The 22384-nt window shown below is 32.9% G+C and overlaps 1 protein-coding gene across 1 annotated transcript in view; it reads left to right on the forward strand.

The window, feature by feature from the left end:
* Nucleotides 1–22384, forward strand: part of DCDC1 (doublecortin domain containing 1) — a 119926-nt gene that overhangs the window by 32165 nt on the left and 65377 nt on the right.

The raw sequence follows: 22384 nt of genomic DNA on the forward strand, positions 1-22384 counted from the left end.
AAATAGTAGAAAACAGGTACTGGATATACTGTTTGATAGTTTGGGAGCAAGAAGATGATTTATTTTTTATTAATCAGGTGTTTTATTTTAGGAAATATAAGTAAGAAAACACTGATGTTGTTCAGCATAATTATTTAAGTTCATTTATATGTGTAAGAATGTACATATTTTTAAGGATTAGGTGAGTACTTTATAAAAATAGTAAGCATCTAGATTTTCCAGGAAAAGTATTATATAGAAATTAAACAACCAGCTAGGAACCTCAGATTTAAAAATGAGCTCGGGCCCTAGAGTTAAGAATGACTGCATCGGATAGATAAGCTACCAGTCTATGTAGGAAGGGGGAGGAGAGGTTCAAGCAAAGTGTCAGTCACGCTGTTTATACAGCACCTCCTGCTGTCAGATCCATAAAGAGAAATGAGAATTGACTTTGGAAGAGACTATTCCTGTCTAGAGCTAATAGTGGTCAGCAAGAAGAAATCAAACAAAAACAAAAACAAAAATGAAGAGAATGTGTGAGAGAGAAACAAACAGAAAACAAGGAAAGAAAAGATTGTTTCAGAATATTTCTGAGTCAGTATAGTGATATATTAAAACATGAGAAATATCTTTACACTTTCTGTTGATAATTCTTCACTTTATAAACAACACTACCTGTCACAAAAGCTACAGAAATGAAATCTGTTACTTTCCAGTGCCTTAACATCTAAAATTTACTCATTTAGAAAAAATAATATAAAATGAATACAATTATTTAACAAGTATAATGTTAATTAGTAGAACAAAACAAACAGTGGAGTTTCTAAAGAAAAATTAACATGCAAGTCATTTATTGACTACTTTTTGCTCTTCCCTGTAAAGAACATTTAAAGACATTTCAGTAAATTAACTTATGTTAATCATTCCTCTGGTGATTATCCAGCAGTGTTCAGTTGGAAATTTTAAATGACAAGAAAAATATAATAATTTTAGTAGATTTGAAATCTCTTCTGAAGACAAATGGTTCTTTATAATGAAAGGCTCGCATATACACATATGTTCAGTATAACCATGTTGGACATTTTTAACTTTTAAGAGTCCAGATTATGAGGATAAATGTCAGTACAGCTATGACAGTTAATTATCTACAAAAACCTTACAATTAAAATATTTTAGTAAACAGTTCAAACTGATTCAAGTGCTTAAATTAAAATTTCATAGCACAAGGATGTTAAATGTTTTGTGCAGTTAATGTGCTGAAAGCTTGTGTTATTTTGAATTCTATTACTTCAAAGGTAAGATGTAACATATAATTCAGTGTGAAGTGTCTCTCTTAGTTTTTCCAACTTTCCTAACTGAAGTTGTGTTAGTACTGAACATAAATAAAATTATTTTAAGTCTGGGTATAACTGTAGGTATAACAATACTTCTTACTATAATATTACTATATTTTGTTTATGTTGACCTTTACTTCTAATTAACTAAAACAAGTTTGTTTTGTAAAGAGCACATTGTGATATGATACAGATATAAGATTAGGATGCACATTAATAAAGAATCAGGATATTCAATCAAAATACTATCACTTTGTCCTGTTGTGCTAAGGCCTGACAGCATAATGCTATGATGACTGCATACAGTATTTGTACCAGTATAACATCTAGCCATTACTTGACAACATTAAATATATTTTCTCGATTTCTCTTTTTCTTAGTGTTATTTTGACATTTGAATTATTTGTATTTACTTTGTCTTTTCATTTAAACAAAAAGGGAATAGAAGTAAAAAAAAAAAGGGAAAATTCTTTGACTTGTTATTACTCTGCTAAGACTGTAGTCTGTGAATTGAAATCAAATAGAACATACAACTAATAATATGCTAATACATGTACTTCTATTAAAATCCATCTGGACTTCAGTTTAAAATGCAGGTATTGAATTAAAGCAATACATAGTTTCTGGTCCACACTGTGCATGTGAGCTGGTTGCACAGGGTCGTCTTTCTAACCACTCTGTTGCTTCTTGCCCCAGAGGAAGAAAACAGTGAGGAGCTAACATCTCTTTGCTGTAGTCTTTGTATCCTATTAAAGAGGATAACCAGTATCTTTCAAATAATATTCATTGAGAATAATATAGGTAAAGTAAAACAGGTAAAACTGAGAGAGTACTTGAACTTTGGGAAGTGATTTGTACTTTTCTATAAATAAAGGAGAAAGGAAGAAAATATGTATGTATAAACACTATTGTACAAAAGCCTTCTATTTTTTTCCTCGAAACTTTCTAATGGAATTTACATACCTGTTTAATGAGCTATAAGCTTCACTAAAATTGTGACAGAACTTATATTGACATTTTAACGCCATGAATTATGGGACTGTAAAATACAGTTTTTTAACAAAAAAGTAAAATTTAAGCAACAGTACTGTTAGAATTATTCTGCTATTAGTATTTCAGATATTAGCCTTTTGCCTTGCTATTTTAAACATTCTGTGTTGGTCTCCGTTGGAATTTCTGAGATCCCCAAATATATCTGGAGGTTAAAATCAGTCGTTATCTATATAATGTACACAACTGGATGAATGCACGTAAGACATTTTTAAATCTTTTTGTCAAGCTACTATGGTTGCCCTTAAAAATGTTTTTAGGAAAAAGTCATCACCAAAATGAAATTGCTTTTAAGTGAGATGTAATACATAACAATAGGAATAACATTATATCTGATAGTATGGGATATAGTTAACACTTTCAGAGATGGGGGATGTCCACCTCATTAGCATTCTTCATATGTAGTGGTGCTGTTGGTGGGGGTGTTGAAGTAGGAATGCCATTGTGCTGGGTTCCAGTGTTTGGGGACAAACACTGCTGTGGAGAGAACGTGTGAAAAGGCCATAGTACTGACAGTGAATGAGGAAGGCTGTGCTTTCTGTATGCTTCAAGCAGGGAAGCTGTCATTCACAGGCCGAGCACAGCTAAACAGAGGCCAAAAGAGAAGACTCAAATACCTTTTAAAATGATATTAATGATTTTTAAACATTTTCTTCATTTAGAATTACACTTTATTCAAGCTGTTGATCTATCCTTTACTAAGCAATATAAAATGTACATGAACAGGTAAATAGAATAGTATCTCATCATTGCCCCAGTAAAGATTTATTATGGAGAATGTATATGTATAAATATTTGAGAATCACAAGTTGCTTTAAGTATATTCGAATGGCTTTGAGCATGTGTCACTTACAAGGGTTTAGCAAAATTTTAATGTGATAGTTAACAAATATAGCCTGTCCTAAGGTTATATTCTGTGTGCTTTTATTTTTACTGGAAGTGTGTTATATGTGGGGATGAGGGGACTGAGCTGGGATGAGAAGTGACAGGAAATTGTGCTGAATGTTCATTAGCTTGATCTAGCAGAACTTACAGTAATAGTAATTAATCATTTGAACCACAGAAAATTACATTACATTAAAGTAATGGAGCCAGTATGCAAAATACCCACAAGAAAAAGAAGAGAGAATAAAATTATTGACTGATTCTACTATTCCCCATTTCTGCTATGGGAACACAAGCTTAAATGTACTATTTCAGAACTGTATATCCAACAGCTTTGCTGTTATTATTTTGAGCTACATCTGTAAACATAATAATTCCTAAGTTTTTCCTCATTTTGCTATGCAGAACTATAAAAAATATTACTGACTTTTTAAACATTGAAATATTGCAAATACCAGAACAAAGAAAAAAGCCAGACTATATTTCTTTTATTTTCTTGTGTTGTTCTCTTGATACTGCTGACTCGAGAACTGGAGGTTGAATATAACTGTGATATGCAAACAAAAGCTTTTCTCCATAACTTTTATTTTTTTGTAGTTTATAAAAAACATATATGTCATTACTACTTAATTGGTTTTCACAAATTTCAGCAAATGCATTGTGTAGTAAGATTTCTAATGACTCTTTGTTTTGTTTTTGTTTTTACCCTTAAAAAAAAAAGTATAAGCTAGATGTTCGATATAATAATTTTGCAGGGGTTTTGGCTGGCAGAAACTAACAAAATGATACGCTTTTATCAACTATTTTTTAATCAATATGTTTTTCCTATCATTTTTGTATTCATCCTAGTTCATAGAGTTATCAGAAAACTATATCAAAGAATACTTACCCTATTTATAATTCTGTTTTCAGAAAATTAGATTATATTGTGGTAAAGCTGGCATAATAATTATTAGATATTATTTGAGAAAAGGAAGAAATTCACCAAAATGCTTAACTTGATTTCCAGTTCAACCCAGCCTTGTATTTGTATTTTTATGGTTTTGGAAAGTGAATTCTTAAGATAACTTAATTATCACAGCCTCTGTTCAGTAACACCCCCTTCTTTTAGACTTAAATATTTGTTTCCTCTTCCTTGCAGCTTCTACTTTTCTAATTTTATATGACATTGACTCACACTGTTGAAGAGGTGTTAAGTATCTTTATTTCCTTCTTCATAGGTCACAGAAAAATAGATTTTTTTGTCTGTTTGACCTGTATAGGGACCACTCAAGAAATAATCCCATATTAAAGTGAACTTTGTGTAGAACAAAATTCATATGAAAACTGTAATATTTCAGCATAGCTTCTTATTAAAAGAATATAAAAATAGTGTTTCAGTAATTCTGAAATTGAAAGAGAAAACTGCCCTCTTGATAGTTCAGATAAGTGATTCGTAGAATGTTGTATTGTTTATAGATTTGAGTGATGGTTGAAATTTTTCCCACAACTGAGCTACATTCTAGTTACCAGAAGTATTTTAAGAACCTTAAACTTGTGTCTTTTTCTAAGTGTCACGCCTTGAACAGGCCTAACATCAGTTAAATGAAGTGAAAATTGCATTCTTGTCTTGATAGAGATGAAAATGGATTTCTGGTCATGAAATAGATGTAGTTGTCACTTTTTTAAAAAGGTGTCAGCAGTTTGCTTCAGCAAGTAAGGTGCCAATTCAGTATGACAGTAAACTTGTGATCTGAGCAATCAATAAAATGCTTCAATAACTTCTGCTTCATTACACTTATAATAAGAGGCTATAGATCTGTGGCACATAAAATGTTGATAAAGAGGATATGTAGGGACTTAGTGTGACATTTTGTTTTAGTAATACAGTAAGTGCAATGTTGCCATCTAGAGTTTGTGCATAGGTAATTATTCTGAAAGCAAAAGCTCTAGTGAAAAAATAAACACTGATATTTCAAAGCCATGTTTATTTCCATCACTTAGTGGCATGTATGTCTATCTATATGGAATAGTTCATTTGGCCTGTCACAAAATTGTTTAGGTCAGGAAAAGTAAGATAATTTTTAATATTTCCCTGCTTTGTCATTTGGTAATGATTTTTTTTCCCTGCTAAACCAACATTTAAATGCATCTGAGAAACAATTATCATCTAAATAGATTTACTTGTTACCAGATACTAACAAAAATTATAACATTTACAATGATTTGACACCTGTAAGGGGGATAACGGAAGCTTTGTAATCACAGTGAGTTAATGTTGTGATGTTTCAGATTCTGACCAAGTGATCTTTCAGTTGATTTATGTATTATGAGACCATAAATGGCTCCTGCTGATTTTCATAAACATACATTGCAGGGGAATTGTCTCTGAGCTATTTATCTTGTAAGAAAATTATTTTCATATGTTAAATAGGTTTTTTTCTCCTTTTAAAATGGATGGCACCTGATTGATACAATATATAAAGAGTTTCTGCTACATGCCATATTGCATTTCAAATAAATAAAACTTAATTTAGATCTAGAGAGTTTTACTTCCCAGGGAAATTATTGGAAATCCTATATTCTTCTGAAATATATTTTCAAAAGATGTGGGACCAACAGTTCTGCCTAGCAAGCATGAAGGACGGGCCTGTTGAGTTCAGCTATCTATCAGTGTTTTACTTAGTTAAAAAGAATAAGTGGTTGAGATTATTGAGAACTGGGTAATTAAAAACTTCTTTGTATAGGAAAGGCTAATGTGACTAGTTGAGCAGATACAGATTCTTTATTAAGACAATGACTAATTAAATCTCCTTTTTATAAGCAGCAAGAATGATATTGCTTCTGGTTTTCCTTTGACTATGGTATGGAATTTATAAACAGTTTATCTTTTGAGTATCATAGGATTATTGTAACTAAAGTGGCTATGGTATTCATGTTTCTTGTTTCTGATGAGGTAGTTTGCTAACACTATCCTATATTTTATCGCCACAATTTAATTGTGAATTTTTTCTTCAGAGAGAATATATGGGTGAGAGGAAATGCTGGAAATCTGTCTGAAATGGTGGGAAGGAGTTAAATGAATACTTAGAAAATGTCATTTCTGGATTGTTTTTCACCATGAACTTGCATTTTTTTTCCTTCTCCCTGTTTGAATATGAATGTTTTCTAGAGACATATAGTTCACTCTAAAAAATTATATATCAGTCAAAATGTAGACCACAGGTAGGGGATGCTATTCATTTGCAAATTAGAAATTAAGTGACCATTTGGGACTAATGAAATTTCAATTACAGCAGGGTCCAATGTCATTGTCCAATGCATTTGCCATTAATATTTGATTAAGCCCCACTGGCCACAGACCAGTTCACCTTTTGAAGATGTTATGTGCTGAGGTGTCTCCTTCATAATCAGATGAATCCAAATGGGACATGGATTCTTGGATGATGACAGGGAGGGAAAGGGAAAAGGAATATGTTACTTTCCATTTTATTACCAGTCTTGTAATTGGATTACCAGAAATCGATGCCTGTACATATTTGAAAGAAATGCATCTCTGCACAGCACTATGAATTTGACTTTTTTTTAGAATTTAGAATTCATAGACCCAAAAGTCTTAAGATATACTATCTTTCACTTTTATGGCATATAATTTTGATCATCTGGAAGCAGGTTCTAAGGATTTGTCAGAGAAATTATTGAATTCCTGAATTTTATCTGTCTTTATCCACACTGAGATTATTTCAGTTCATCTCGGCCTACCTGTCTTTAGGGATTGTGCAAGGTGAAATTACATCACATTTGCCATGGACTAGAAGTGAATAAAAGTTCACTCAATTAACTCAATTGACAAAGCGTAGGTTGTTAAACAAAGTAATTTGAAAGAGTGCCTGAGTCTGGAGGCACTGAGTCTTCTAGTATAATTAGGTTTACAATAAATTTCCAAGTTTTCTATTTTGTTATATTATTCTGAATTAAATATATCTGTTGAGCAGGAGAAAGAGGTCTTCAGGTGTATTGTTCATAAATATTCTGTAAACCCATGCAGTTTTACACATAAAAGATTGAATCAAGATTAGTTTCAGATGTATAATCCTAGGTATGTAAGGAGACAGCTAAATGTGGTCTATGTCCCTGCATGAAGATGGGACTATACTTGCAGTAGTGTCCTGTTACCTAAATGCAGCACTAAACTTTTTTCCTTATTGTAGTTAAATGAAATACTGTACAATTATTAGATCTAGTCTTTGAGTTAGTTCTTCCACTAAGCTTATTAAAAGTTGTTAAAATAAAAAAATAAAAGCTCAATTTAGAACTTTCTGAATATACTGAAAATAAATCATTGCATTTTACAACTTTGAAAGTAATTACAGAATTCTATTGCTAAAGTCAGTGGAAGTAGATTTGACAGATTTTCTCTAAATTACTCAACCACCTACAGGTATTATTGCCAAGATACTTTTGAAATGAGAATAAATTTTATAGAGTTACAGCAGCAAAGTGAAAGGGTATGTCTGATAGATTCCCTGAACTGTTTCAACACCCACAGGTATTATTTGTAAGAAAACAATCATGCAGAGTCTTCAGCTGGTTAGAGAGGGCACAGCATTCCATCTTCACCTGACATCCTATCTGTTCTCTCAACATCCTGTGCCCCCTGCCTACCACCCACTCCTCCCGAAACAATGCTCACCAAGAGAGTTTTGTGTGAATGGACAAGAATATGAATGTTTTTTAAAAGAATCTGAGCAGTATAGAAAACACATTGTTTGTGGGTGACGAAAAGGCTTGAGGTGGGAGAAGAAAAACTGTCTTTAGGATTGATTAGTATTCTTCACTTTCTCTCCTAATTAATCAATGTTATTCTTTAATTGTTAGAACCTCTCAAAGGTAATTATTTACTGGCTTAAAAGCTGAATGTAAGAAAAAAGGCCCAAAAGACAGAATCGAAGATTTTATTTGCTTTATTTCTCTCTTTTTCATTTGATTTACATATACCACTCTGGTTTGACTTTTCAATAATTCTAAATAACTGAGTCCTGAAATATTCAGTGTAGGTTCTTCAAGCACATTGCGTAAACTTTACCTATTTAATATGGGGACCTTAAGTCTAAAAATTAAACATTATGAAGTTGTACATTTCTCAAAGATGCTCATTTCATATTATGGTTTTATTTGCGTAAATTAATTTCAATTTATTCCTGTAATGCCTAAAAGATCTCAAAAGACCAGACCTGCTTATAGTGCATACACTAGATTTTTTATGTCACACAAATGTAGTTTACTGTACTGTATACCGCAATTTCATTAAAATTTAAAAGCCTACTAATATATACTTTGAAATTGGTCCATTTTTCCAAAGATTTTTTGAACTTGTTTCCGTTCTTTTTATTTTTTTAATAGTCTTCTGCATTTATAATTTTTAATTTTAATTAAATTCAGTGTTAAAAAATAAATATCACCATTTAAAAATTCAACTAATTCAGTTTTATTTTGAATAAATTAGGGAAGTAAATCAAAACCATCGTCTCAGTTTATGATGACTTGCAGGATTCAAGGATGTTAAATTAAATTATTTCTAAACTTTCTTCTCTAGCAAATGACACTAACTCCATCTTTCCCTTTGTCTTGCTGAACAATTTTTGTCATAACTGTTACACTAAGAAATAGAGCAATACCTTATTTAACTTCATACATCTGAAAAAAGTTAAGTGCTGGACTGTTAGGCTGTGCTGACATAACCAAATGTTTTCTTAAGAGCATCCAGAACATTAGAGTTCTGTTTTCCCATCTCAGAGTGCCGCAGTCCTCTTGTGTTCAGATCTGACTTACGAGCTGCAGTCATTAGTTCAGAACTAGTGATAAACATCTGGATCCTGGCACCATTTGGGTGTAGACACCAACCTGCATTTCTTTTCCAGCTTGCTCTTCTCTGCAGATTATCTTCTGCACAGACACACTGCCCTCTTAAAACTTCAGTGTTCCTTTTTATTTCAATAGCTTGAGAAGTTCATTACCTGACTCTTTCTGTAAGTCTCAGATAATGGGTCATCAGTTGTGTATTTTTTTTCATCTGTTGTTCTTTCAGCAATCAAAATAAGAATTTTATCTTATTGGACTTCTTAAGAGATCTCACATTTCAGACAACAGACAGGCAACAATGTGAGACAAGAATGTGTTGCATTTACAAGCTAAAGTGATGATTTACTATTATTGTGAATCTTTTGATACCATTGTAGCAAAGAAAGCACTTACCATTATTTCTCATTGTGAGTTTTTTCCCTGAGCCATCAGAGCTGTGTTTCATATAGCTAAGTCATCTGAGTTCTGTGCCATCTATCAAGTTGTCACATTCTAGAGTCTTACATACAAAAAATTATTTTACATAATTTCTAGGTAAGTGGTATAATTTCCAAGTTTATGTCCTGAAGTCTTAAAAACAGCAGTTCAAAGTAAAAGTGAAGTTCCATAGGGCTAACTAACAGAGCATATGGGTTTTGTATGTCCATAGTTCTATATATTGATTGCAAGCCTGAGTTGGCCTCTTAGTTGCCAATTATTCACTGGTGCAGAAGCGAACTTTCTTCTTAGTACAGCCTGATGTGATCATCAAAGCACTTCAGAAGAGGAGTGAAGGAACTTCAGCTTTCTGTGCCCACTGGGAGAGACCCAAATATATACCTTTTCTTAGTGCAGAACTGTTGACTGTGTACTATTTCTCTGTTATGACTATCACATCTCCACAGGATCATTTTTTAGAAGAGTCCTGGTATTGTTTGTCAGAAGGAAAGGTGAATTTTGTCAGTTACCAGAATTCTGGCAGTCCTTGTTTGTCCAGGTAGCCCAAAATATAGGTTTGCGATTGATATGGATGTATTGTGTAAAATCAAAAGCCTGCCATGTTTTACCCTGCTTCCCAGACTGAGCTGTTAACAATAGTTTAACCAGGGCATCTATGTCCTAAAAGTTATGTACCTCCACATTTTTGCATTGAAGCTTACTTACAGTCGATTGTCACTATTGATCCTGACATCTCTGGTGTCAGAAGGGAGAAGACTATCTAGAAGGAAGAAATGGTATGTGAAGAAGGAAAAAATGGTCCTCAAAGTTCACATTTATAGTGATCCTATAGCCTTTTATACTGTGTAAAATTTTAGTTTCAATATATAAATTGAATAGATACTTTCTGGGGGTAGGGGATAGGGGAAAAAATACAGGGGGAAGCTAATGACAAAGGACATTCACACTGACTGTTTTAACACTTAATGTGCAATTCAGACCACGATGTTTAGGACAGAGATTCTTTGTGCATTCAGCGACGCTAGATCAGTGGAAACACCTACTTGACATCTGTTTTAATGCATGTGATTACCCACCTAAGAAGTGTAGTTGGAAAGCTTAGATGGAAATTAAATTTTAGAGATTGATTGAAGTTAGTTCATTTTTGAAGTCTGGCTTTATATATAGTTTGGATTATAAATGTAATTGTGTTATAGCATTGTGGTCTTTGTTCTAATATGGAAAATCATAGGTGGAAATATACTGTGATCTATATATAACTATATGGGAACAGTTATCCAGATATAAAAGAACTAACTTTACCTAGTTACAGAATCATCAATGTAAGTCAATATGCTGGCAAATACAAAAATATTACATTAATTTTACCTACTAAAACTTCAGCAGAAAAATATGTTTCTTCTCATTCTCCTCCCACTGTTTTTAACTCCCTCTCATCTCACTAAGAAAGTAAAGTAAGCCTTGTACTGATCAGTTTTTTGAACGCAGCAGATTTTTTGAAAAACTTGTCAAAATGTGTGTGTGTTGAAGTAACAGTCAATGGTGAACTACTGAAGAATTTTTAAAATGTTGCAAGTGAAGTACAGCAATGGAATTCTGCTGCTAAGACTAAATACTTTAAATTTAATAGTGTAATTATTCACTTTGGTTAAGCATGTACATCACTTGCTTAATTATGTTTATATGTATAACACTGGAAAGTATGACATTTCATTCTTGCTGTTTGTATTAGTAAATATTTAATATTTACATATTTTTATTAGTTGAATATCGATTAAAGGTTTATAAGTTGTTATAATACATTAAAGTGATCAGTAAGACAAAAAAAGAAGTATTTAATGAGCTGCTTCTCCCAGTCTTTAATGACATGGAAGGAAAAATATTCTTGAAGACCTGATATAACCACTCACTCTTTAAAAGATACAGAATTTGGTCTAAGGACTAATTTTTTAGGTTCTGTGAAAGGAGACAATTGAACTTATCTCACCAAAAAACTTAAATAATTTGGATAATTCAAAGCAAACATGTTAAAGCCTACAGTAACTTGGCTTTGCCTTGCCAAGACTGAATAGAGCACAGGCTCTTCTGGAAACAAATTTTGTGCAGACAACTAAGTATTTGTTGAATGATTAATATCTCCCAAGATTCAGAAAATACAATTCAAAAGTCTGTAAAACAAGGAAACAGGCTGTCAATATTGCTGGTAGCTGAAATAACTGACCAAAATATTTTTTTATAATTTAGAAATGTGACTTTAAGTATTCTCAACAGCAAGTAAATAAGAACCAGGATCCCTATTGTACTTATCCGCCAGAGGTCCTTATTATAAGTCCAGACTGAATTGAGGCTTTAAAAAAGTAGAACTGAAGAGGACCATAATGTCAGATTCTTGTGCTACAACCAGGATCCATGTCATACATAGCATTCATATCTCCTTTCAGCCCTTTTTTTTTTTTTTTTTGTTAGACTAAACCAAATCCTCTCATGTGAGATGTTCTTCATTGCTCTAACCATGATAGTATTCCTTACCTGCAACTGCCTTGGTTCTTACTAGAACATAAGAAAAAGGTGCATATTATTTCAAGACATTTCGTGGCTTGTTAGGGTACTTTCTAATTTCCTGCATTTTTTTTCTCCTTTTTAAAACTTAATTTATATTCACTATTCTTTATTTATCTGATGGCCTCTCTGCCCCAAAAAAATCTGTTAAAAATATTTGTTATTGGATATTTCAGTGCACATATCAGTAGATTCAAAATTCTAAAATTAAGATTATTTTATTGTCCTCAATGTGTTAAGTATCTTGAGTTTTACTTCTAGGTCAGACCATGTTATATTTCATCATTAATGTACAGTGCTATCTTACTACATTTATTCCTCTGTATTTTCTGAAAAACTCATGCCTTTCAATACTTGTATTCCAGTCATAATCTTCCACTGTGTTTGCTACCTCTGAAATACAGAGTTTCACATTTTGTGTTAATACATCAGATTTTTGTTGTTATGCTTGCTCCATTGGTGTCAACCACTTTGTGGTTTTTACACATCACACCCATTTTTCTAGTCACATAAGGTTTCAGTTGTTTCAGTAACTACTTAACCTTTCCAATTAATGTCTTCTACAATGTTATCTATTCCTCTGGTCATTAAAACTAAATGTGAAAATAATAAAAACCTCTTTTCTCATTTTCCATTTCTTAATAGTCATGTTAGCTGGTAAAATATGAGCAGATAATAGAGTATATGAATTTTTTGAAAGAATGAGTTCTGGAAGGCTGAAGATGATGGGACTCTTCTTTGAAACTCCACATAAGCTATTTAATAATATAACTATTATCAATAGTGTCATATTTATGAAATATCATAAGTATGTTAATGAATATACATTAGTAAGTATGGAAATATTTGGAAGAGTCTGTGTGATAATATGGTCAGGCTTTCATGTCTAGATCCCTCAAAAGCGAAAAATAAAATTATACGTAGTTGTTCTTCTTAATTCTTTGTATCTTCATTCCTTGTCAACTTAGTCAAACCTGTTTTCTCCTAAATTTACTTACAAAAAAATTATCTTTTTACTTTTTGGAATAGTTTTTACTTTGTGTCATGTTTTTGATCAGTTTAACTAGACAAATATGGTTGTGTTATGCATATAGTATAATTGAGGAAATAATAATATTCTGTCTTGTTAAAATTCCAACTGATAGGAAATTAAGTATGCAAGTAGTCATGCTCAGCAGAAGAGTGAAAAACTGAAAGGTATATCTTGTTAATTGCTTGCTTAAAGGGCAGAGTTATTTTCATAGATAGCTTCTGTACGCATTGGTAGTTGCAAATACCTGCTCTCCCAATCATTGTACCTTTTTTAGCACTGACATAGAAGACCTAAACAGTTTTTCTTGATAGAGTGCTGATTTGTCTGTAAACAGACAGGCAGTTTGTTAATACTATAAAAATCATTGATTAATTTGGTCAGTCTTCTGGTTATATATATTGGTCTTACCAGTTTACATTGTTTCTGGATTGTAATGTGTTGGGTTACAATTCATTCATTCTCCAAAGTGAATGTATATCGTGTATCTTACTAGCATTGAACATGGGTGTTTAAGAATACCATTCTCCTCTGAGGAACAAAAAATTTCATAGCAGAGAGACTCCTATGTACATCTGACAAGGCTTATAATGATTATATGAACTCTTCTCTGCTTTTGTGAGCAAAACAAGGAAATGAAACTAGTGTCCACATTTTTTCTTATCCTAGACTGATAGACAGTGTGCAGCTTTATGTAAAACACAGAAACCAGTAGTTGTAGTATTGATATCACTTTGCACCAAACCTTAAAACACATAGACTCTTTCTTTGAAATTACAGGAGATATCAGGTGCTCTATTTTCTTTGTCCTCTATTTTCTCTGTGATCATTGAAGTTAATTTTGCATGTCTAGTCTTATCTAAAATAGGTGCTACATTAGACATAAAAATGTTTGTAATGCAAATAAGTACAGTTTTCCTGATAAATCTGGTATGTATAACTGGGCACATGGTTAAAGACAGTTATGAATCTGTTTCAAGGTGAGAAGAGATTCTTCCGGGCCTTGGCTATAAATGGAAATGGACTCCAACTATGAAGTTCCACCACAAATGGCAAGGGAGGTTCTCAAGCCTAATGCTTTGCTTAGGAAGATGTCACTTGAAGCTTTCAATTCCCTTTTCTTAGATGACACCTTCTTTGTGAGAAATTTTGTTGTATGATCAAAGTCTCCATCAGGTGTTCTGTTGCTTAGTTACCACCAGTCTTTTGGGCAGAATGATTCTACTGGGCTGTAGTCAATCCTTCATCCAGGTGAAGGGCTTGGACAATATACAGTAAATTAGATGCCCTGAAAACCTTCAGTGAATGAGGTCTGTAAAAGCTGTATGTTGAAGTTTTAACTCTTTCAGATTTGTTAGACCATTTGCCTAACACATGTTACTGTATTTAGTATCACATTTTTTCTCCCCTTCCCCTCTTTCTCTGTGCTTTCTTTAAATAAAATTATGTTTATTATGCCATGTAAACGAAAATTTAGTTTTGGAGATTACTGCAAATGTCACTGAACAATGGACGTTAGATGCAGGAAAACAACCTGATGTCAAGAAACATAACAATCAAGAGACTATTTTCCAATGGCAATAGCATTTTTTCTAAATTACGTAAGTTTTTGTTTGTAGGAAACCTTCCATCTTTTAAGGAAAGGTTTAAATAAAGAAGATTCCAGCCTTTATTCATTTAAAAAAAGCATATTCACTAATTATATAAAACATAGATTTTTAGGAAGTAATTACTTGTATTGGGCTTACAGAAATATTGATGTGATTAATTTGTAATATATGTGCAGTATTCTTCTAAAGGGTGAAGTTTGCTTAAAAGCTTCTTTTCACATACAATTTTGAAAATGTAAATTCACACTTGGTTTACTGTTAACATAATATAGTTGAATTTTACAGTATCTATTTTCTGCCTGGGTAGGGCTATACATAGCTTTTTTTGAGAAAACCTTTGGGGCAACACACTTTTTATTGTCAGTGTTTAATTTATTCTTAAAGGAAAAATCATACTACACATAATGCAAGTATCAGGCTTCCTTTCAGTCCCAAACATTGGACCAGTCTTAACGACTTCTCTGTGAATGCCAGTCACAGGATGCAGATATCATGCAGTATTACATATTTTTTCAGGGCTGGCATCTGGCTGCTCTGTAGATTCCTCAGGCAGTTCTGTTAGCACTGTTGAGATGCTTCCAGCTCTACCATGTGATTAAATTGCAGATAGAGTACTTGTGCAATGCACTTTTCTTTCTTCCTACTTAATCATAATAGGGACCTCTGTGAGATAGGGTATTTGTACATACTTTAAAAGCAGCTATTTGCCCATTTGTAAAATTAATTAAGAAACCTCCAATTTTTAGAGAAACTCTTCCTGTCTTTTCTGACAATGCTGCAATATACTACAGTGAGCCTTTCCAAAGCCTTATATCTGACTTAGATTTCTAATCTGATGCTATATAAATTTGTTTTGAATGCTTGTTTATCAAAAGTAATTTCCTGTGTTTAAATACTAGCTAAGAAATAAATCAGTGAGGGCTTTAAGACAATTATTGTGGAAGTAGCTATTTGGAATACCTCTGTTCATTGATGTTAAGAACTGAAGCAAAATTATGCGGGAGAAATTACATAATGTATGAAGTAAAAAAATATGAAGTGCTGTTTCTATACAAATATGTCTCAAATATTTATGGTATAAAATGGATTTTTTTCAGATTGTCCAAATATTGATATTTATAACTTTGTAATGTGAAATGATGCAAATTCATATGACATACAACAGGTACTAGAATCTGCAAGATTTGGATTAAAGTATGATTTAAGCTTAACTTTGGCATGTAGGATGCCATTTCTGATCCTTACTAATTAAAAGTAGTAAAATATTCTAACTTTATTCTTAAAAAAGCCTTTTCAGCATAGTTTATTTTTTTTATTTCTAGATAAGTGCTTGTGTAGCTAATCCTTTACTAAAATGGCAAACTTTTCCTGATCATGTCCTCATTGCATTTATCATACTCTTTAAGAATTATCAATTCCTTGTCTTCATAATAGTCTCAAATTAATATTTGCATAAAATCCTTCAGGTCTTTTCATTATTGTATTTAATAGGTTTTCCCTCTTAAGATTACAGCCTTGTCCAATAAATTGCAAATTATGCAAACAAAGTATGCCTACTTAAGTTTGGCAATTTTGCATTGCCAAATGACTATTGTTTCACTGTTCATTTGTTCAAAGGATTAGTTTTTAAATTAGTGAACTAAAATGAAAAAGTGCATGTTTCTGTTCTCTTGTTTGTAACCCATAATTTTCCTAAGGCCAATTTAAGGTATATTGTCTTTTAGAATGACATTAAATTAGACCTCAGTCATCTGCTTCCTGTCACTTTCTATTATTTTGTACTTGTTCATCAATCCTTGGGGGAAATCAAAGCCTGTGTGGCTCCCATTTGAATCTGCATAATTCTCAGTGATGGCTGGGTCAGGAGGTGCCTCCCCATGATATTTAAATTTCGACCATAACTGGAGCCATTAACCCTTCAATGACATGGTCATTCCAATAACCTTGTTAGTATGTATTGTGTTATTCATTAGTGCAAGTAAAGTAATTTAAATCTTAAATTTAATTCCAAATGATGGTATTTTGATATTAATAAGAATGTCAATGGATTTTTATAATACTCATAATGTTTTATTTATATATGCATTTATTCTTAAGTATATTTTAACTACCTTTGACTTCAATTTTTATAAAGATCCTTTAGTCATTTTCTTCTGTTCTGAAAATAATTTCCATGTATTAATTTAGTCTCTTAATATTAAAACTATTTTGCTTCTAGAAGTTAAATTCTAGTTGTACTTAAGTGCTACTTGTAAAACTCAGAGCAACCAAAGGTAGCTATGGGAGGCAGAGAGCATGTTACGTTTGTTAGTCATGATGACACTGCAGCAGTCTGTAGATGGAAAAGTAAAGAATTGCCATCACATTGCACTAACAGAACTGAGCAAACTGGCAGAATTAGCCACCTCAGGAGTGGGAACATTGCTTGTGCCTTCTATATTCCTCAAAGCTCTGTTAAAAGCTCCTCAGCCACAGCTAAGAATATGGTTACTCATAGTCTATATTTCTCATAATCGACAACAATAACTAAAAAAGTCAAAGGGCACACCTGAACGTGACACATCTTGCATGTGCATGTCTTACCACAGCAACAGAATGACAGAAAGGTACAGAGGAATCAAATACATTTATAGGTGACAGTCCCATAAACATGTCTGAGTAGAAGAGATGGGGAGAGTGAGGTTTCTTACTGGAGCAGTAAATATCTGACAAGGAGACATTGAAGGGTAGTAGCACTAATTTATTCAGGACCATGGCGTGGTAACAGCTGATCCTTCAGCTGAATGATCATATCCAGTGAATGCTGGTCTGTATATTTCTTGTCCTGGCTTAACTTTACAATCTTCATCTTGGCTTCCACTCTGAATGCCCGGGAAAAGACACTTAGTAGCTTCTGCAAGTTTTCAGATCTAATCATATGCTTTGGTTTTATAAGATGCTGTGGGAAGTTCAGATCCTCATGGTGTTGTCAGTTCAAGGCCAAGTAGTATTAATTATAAAGTGCTGTGCATTTACATTCTCCGTGAATGCAATAAATACTGGATAATAAATGGTGGTGAAGTTTGAAAAGCTCTACTCCCTTCTGTTTACAGGCAAAGTAAATCATTAATGTGTGCCTGGTTAGGAATCAGTCAATCCACTAGATTCTCTGAATCATACAAATCTGCTGAGAAGCAAGGTTCTGAGACCCTATCCAAGCTTCTTGTTTTGTAAGCATCAGATCATCTCAGAGATCTCAGTCAAATATCTAAATATTATACCATTTTCATCTTTTGGTATGGCTTTTACCTTTTTCAATGTATTGACAGATAAAATCTTCCAGAAAAGTATATAAATAAACACTGATCTTCTCTCTCATGTACACAAAGACCTGTATTCTTCAGTGTATCTAGTTCACACTGTGGGGCTGTCAGGGAGACGGTTATAGCTCTTTGATTTTCCAAGTAGCCCCAGGCCTCTGGGTTGCATTTAGCCTATGCCAGCTGGCAGAGGTTCTCTAGGGACCACTGCAACATGGGCTTTAGAACTCCCTGCACTTTGTCTATTCTTATTCCACACTTAAAGCACAGAAGACTGCACACACAATGGACAGTAAATGACCTAGCTACAGGGCACCCTTACCAGGTAGTTACAGTAAGACCCTGTTTCTCTGGGTTGTGTTGGAGAAACCAGACCAGAAAGAAGAAATATGTGAAAAAGTGTTTATATTTTTGGTCATGCCATGCTGAGTGAACAACTCAAGAAATGGTAATGATCACAGTCTCTTATTTTTGGAGCGTGTCATTCATGTGCTTCTTGGACTGTCACTCCATTCTACAGTAGGCAAAAGGAGCTAGTATTGATCAAAGAGCAGGTAGGAGCACACCTGCACTTTCATGTTAAATTTTTCCAAACATACTCCAGCCTCTTACAGGTAAGATAAAGGAAACCAATTGCTTCATCAGATGTTTTTACCAAAAGGACTTGGAAAAGAACTGGCCCATCATGGGCGTCCCAGACATTCATAATATAGGTCTGACTTTTTAATTTGAAAGAATCCCATGCAACAACTCCTGATAATATACTAAAATCTCAAAGCGTTGTAGAGCTGTACTTGAAACAAAAAAAATGTTATTTTAATTACTGTGATTAGATATGATTCTTCCGCTATTTTATTGTTTGACCCAGATGCAAGAAATTACCAGTTTTCAGTTAATGTGAGGCTTACGGACCTGAGTGTTCACTCTATCAATAGAGGCTGCATCTTGTAGCTACTGCTTCTCAGTTGAGAGTCCTGAATATTTTTGACTATGGCATTTCTAAATGTTTCAGATATACTTTATGGTGTCAACTGTCTTCATTTTTTAAATAGACTTGATTTGTAGATGTGCTGAAAGTCTTCAAAGTCCATTGCTTTTTATGTATATTCAGCAGTTCTAAGGCCCTGTTCTCCAGATCTGCCCTCAGTTTGGTTTTATTGTTTGGTTAGGTTGTTTTTGTTTGTTTGTTTTGTTTTGTTTTCAGAAATGCGTGGAGAGTTTCGGTTATTACACCATTTAAAAAAAAAAAAATCAAGAATACCTGAACAATTTCAGAGGTAGAATATCTCACAGTGGAATATTCTGTAATGTAACAGGCGAAGACTTAAAAATACATGATGAAACCAGATGAAGTCAAATGGAAAACAAGAGCACATTTTTAAGTGCACAGATAATTAAACTTTGAAAAAAACTTATCAAAATATGTTCATTTATAAGTCAAAAACTTTCATTTAGTTTTGATATCTTTCTAAAATACATAACTTCTTTTAGCTAAGTACTGAAATTCCCTGTGGTTTTGTTACCTGACATCTTAAGAAAGAATCTATATAACACCTTTTACCTTGTAATTTTGTAGACTAAGACATAGCTGGATTGTAAATTGCACCTGTAAAAATAATCTTATTTGTGCATCAATCAGCCAGAATACAGCAGATCCTCCAACCCTCCTCAGGCCAGACACTAGCTAGATGGAGAACTAAACCCTACAGAAAAACTGCACTTTGCCTGTTACTTTTCTGTGAACAGGGATAAAAGAGTTGGTAGCAAAGAGTAGTGGATAGAGTACATAAATTCTTGCATTTCTGATCGTGACAGTTCTTTAACACCTTTTGGTGGCTACTGGAGGGTACTATTGTGTTGTGAAAGGATCATAGACGCAAGGCAAGGTGAGGAAGGTATAGGGATAAAGAAGAAGATCACAATTGTATTAGTATTTAAAGAGGGTTAAAGGAAGGTGGCCTGGAATACATTTTAACATTAAGGCCTTCAGTTTATAATATGGGAAAATTGAGTGAAATTAGTTGATTTCTTATGACACGGATGTCCTTTTTGGCCTTGGGCAAGACACAGTACTCTTCTGGCTCAATGAGAATAATAGCACGTCTACCTTGTGTAGTCTGAAGAGAGGTAAATAAAAATGGAAACATGTTAAGATGCAACAGAATGGAGTATATAATGGTTTAAGATAATGAAATGTAGTATAACACAGTGGTTATTTTAATTAGTTTTCAGAGAAAAGCAAAATGAGATAATGCATGTGTACCTATAGAAATTATATAATCCAGAAGTGTAGTACTGCAGAGGGCTCAATATTTTCTTTAAATACTATTGAATTTTTTGGTGTAATACAATGGAGTAAACTTTATTATGTACATTGTACATACAATGCAATACTAGAGAGTAAAAGGTTCCTAGTGTAATAGATTTGCTTGTTTATTTGCTTTTTCTGTGAATGCAAACCATTAACCCAATATGCTTCCAAGACAAGTTTAATAACTGAACTTCCTGGCAATGTTTAGAACCTTTCAAGATAAGCACACATTAAAAGAATTGCAGAACAATAGCATCAGTTCTTTTATGGAAGTAGACTGAAGCTTGCTAAAGCTTGAGGAATATTTACTTGCTAGATTTTCTCATAGAGTGTGGAAATGGCTCAAATTAAAGACCTGTGATTGACAATACATTTATTTAAACTAGAAGTAGAGGAGAACAGAAATTAGAAATATTCATGGTGAATAGTTCTACTGATGGCTTTTAAACCTAATGGTCTGAATTCAACCCCTGGATTTGGAAATCCCTGTTTTATCAGAGACTGGATGGCAACACTCTGTACCTGATCTGTTTGTGGTTTTTTTTTCTTAAACATACATTCATTGTTGAAAATAGGTGTAGGTATGCCATTAGTTTGACACATTGTGTGTGTTCTAAATTCCTTATCTGATCCTTCCCTGCCTTGCTCTTCTGTCATCATTTACCTCCATGTGTAAATTCTTTGCTTCCACTTTCCATCCATTTGGCTTTCACTAAGACCATACAAAGACCGTAATGAGAATTACAAATGATAAGAAAATGTACATTTTTTCCAGCTAAATACTTTCTTATATTTTCTAAATATACTAGACCCTGATACTTAATTTATTGGGAAAACTGATGGAAGAGTTGAGACAGTAGAATGCCTTATATAGAACATAAAGATCTAAACTGTACAGGATGTCGAAGTCCATTCCCTCATTATGGAAATATTTTGGGTTTATATATAACTCTGAGATACATTTTTAAAAATACAAAGTTCAAAAGATAATTTCAGTTAAAAATAAGAAAAGAGCATATTCCAAAAAAAATGAATTAATAAGAATTACAATTATTATATTCACTTTCCTGCTGGCAGTATCCTTCTTGATTTTAATTTAAACTTGAGATTATGTAGAAGAAATACACTAACAAATTATGGACATGTGCACTGTAATTACTGCACTTGCCTTTTCTGCCATGTTCTGGTATACAAGGATTATTTTTTTTTTTTTATTTGACAGAACAGCACAGACTAATGAAATGGTCATATTGAGAGAAGATTGGTAACATAACCTCTACAGTGCCATTATTTTCAGGTCCCAAATATAATTTCCAGCAATTTAATAAAGCCTATATTTAAAAACTATGTAACTTTAAATTCTTTGCATTAGTTGTAAAATAAACGTAAAAGCTTAGTTTTGGCACAATACTTCTGTTAATTTCTTTAGAAAGAATATCTACATCCTTCAAAATTCTGAACTTTACAGTGAGGATTTGTTTGAATTTGTGAGACAGCACTTATTACATGCCATCTTATGCAATACGCACCTCCTCCAGAAATCCACCTGTAGTTATAAGTGCAAAGTTTAGTTATTTTTTACAGAATTCAACTCCTATTCAGGTATTAAATAAAATAACTCAAAATATAATGGAAGTATTAAACCTTATAATTATTGTAGTTTCCAATATAATAGAATTGAAGTTTGTTAAAGATTGAGTAGGAGAAAAAATGGGAACAAATTGAGATGTGTTTTTCTTTAAAGCAAATAGACTTCTTATGTATTGTAAGACACAGACTTTTTTTAAAACAAGTAAAAAGCATAAAAAAATAAATGTGCCAGCTCTGACATTTCCTGTCTGATGACAACGATGAGATCCAGCCTGTTAAGGGCTTAAAATGAATGTCTTGTCTAATTTGTGCTCTTCACTTTTATTTCTTTCCTCCCAACTGTCTCATTTTACCCCACCTGTCACACATCACACTTTCACACCCCTACCTTACTTTTTTCAGATTTTATAAGCTTTGCCTTTTGTTTTTCCCCATCTTAAATGTGATCCAGTCTTTTC

This window comes from Tyto alba, unplaced genomic scaffold (assembly GCF_018691265.1).
Source record: "Tyto alba isolate M040663 unplaced genomic scaffold, T.alba_DEE_v4.0 Super-Scaffold_8, whole genome shotgun sequence".
Taxonomy (NCBI): Eukaryota; Metazoa; Chordata; class Aves; order Strigiformes; family Tytonidae; genus Tyto; species Tyto alba.